Source organism: Prinia subflava, unplaced genomic scaffold (genome assembly GCF_021018805.1).
Source record: "Prinia subflava isolate CZ2003 ecotype Zambia unplaced genomic scaffold, Cam_Psub_1.2 scaffold_47_NEW, whole genome shotgun sequence".
Classification (NCBI taxonomy): Eukaryota; Metazoa; Chordata; class Aves; order Passeriformes; family Cisticolidae; genus Prinia; species Prinia subflava.
This window is the reverse complement of record NW_026961001.1, coordinates 921,716-923,580: the sequence shown is the minus strand read 5'-3', so window position 1 is coordinate 923,580 and position 1,865 is coordinate 921,716.

Genomic DNA, 1,865 nt, shown 5'->3' with positions numbered 1-1,865 from the left:
AAAGAGCAAATCAGTCCGCATAGTGACTGACAAGGATGCAGCAGGACCTTCGCACCCAGCAGAAGAGACAGAGCCGGAGATCATCACTCGCTCTCTGTCCCTGGGTGAGCTGCGTAACCTGCGGAGAGAATTCACCTGCCAGACAAACGAGTCCATCCTGACCTGGCTGCTTCACATCTGGGACTCTGCAGCCAATGACACCCTTCTGGATTGAAGTGAGGCCAGGCAACTGGGATCGCTGTCCCGGGATGTGGTCATTGACCAGGGGATCCGGAGAATCCAAGGAACTCTCAGCTTATGGCAGCGACTGCTGGAAGGACAGATACCTTTGTAAAGAAGACCTCCAGGTGTACCAAGGAAAATGGAGCACAATGGAACAAGGTATCCGGTGCCTGAGGGAATTGGCTGTTCTGGAGATCATTTTTCAAAAGACAAGAGATTCCCTAAAAGCCCAGACGGTGTCCAGTGCACATCGCAGATGTGGCTGAGACTCGCACGGCTTGGACCGGAGATGGTGTCCCATTATCAGGCAACACTGCAATGGAGAGAAGGCGAGGACAGGGTGGGCGCCTTGGTCAATAAACTAAGAATTTATGAGGACACTGTCACCACCCCTTTTCTCACCCATGTCTCATCTGTGGAAACAAGGCTGTCAGCTGAGCAAGTCAGGAGCTTGATTGAAGAGGGCCACCAGAAACTGAAAAAAGAACTTAAGGAGGAAATTTACCACATCTCGCCAGAACCAACAAGAGTTTCTGCCATTAGAAGCAGGTGTCCCCCAGCCAGGGAGAGAGGATACACTCCACTAGGTAACCTTTGGTCTTTTCTTCGGGAGCATGGAGAAAACATGAGTAAATGGGTTGGAAAACCCACCTCCTCCTTAGCAGCCTGGGTACGTGAACTGAAAAGAGGGACACCTACCACGAGGAGCTCATCTAGAGTCAACACTGCTCTGCTCTCTCATGCACAGAACTCCAGACAGTACAGGAGTGATGATATGACTGATCCTCTTGAAGGGACCTCAGAAACATATTTACAGGAAGAGAGCAACGTGCAGCATGAGCAGGAATAGGGGGGCCCTGCCTCTAGCCAGGTAGAGGAAAGGGACAATCGGATCTATTGGACTGTGTGGATCCGATGGCCTGGCACATCTGACCCACAAAAATACACGGCTTTGGTTGACACTGGCTCCCAATGCACCCTGATGCCATCAAGTTATGTAGGAACAGAATCCATTTCTATTTCTGGGGTGACAGGAGGATCCCAGCAGCTGACTGTATTGGAGGCTGAATGAGTTTAACTGGGAACGAATGGCAAAAACACTCCATTGTGACTAGCCCAAAGGCCCCATGCATCCTTGGCATAGACTGTCTCAGAAATGGATATTTCAAAGACCCAAAAGGATATTGTTGGGTTTTTGGAATAGCTTCTGTAGAGAGAGAAGACATCAGACAGCTGAATACCTTGCCTGGTCTCTCAGATGATCCCTCTGCTGTGGGACTGCTGAGAGTTGAAGAATAACAGGTACCAATCACCACAGCAACTGTACACTGTCGGCAATACTGCACTGACAGAGACACTGTGATTCCTATCCATGAGATGATTCGTAAAATGGAGAGCCAAGGGGTGGTCAGCAAGTCTTGTTCACCTTTCAACAGCCCTATATGGCCAGTGCGTAATTCCAGTGGAGAATGGAGACTGATGGTGGATTACCATGGTCTGAATGAGGTCACACCACCATTGAGGGCTGCCGTGCCGGACATGCTGGAGCTTCAGTACGAGCTGGAATCCAAGGCAGCAAAGTGGTGTGTGACCATTGATATTGCCAATGCCGCCTTCTCCATTCCTTTGGCAGCAGAGTGCAG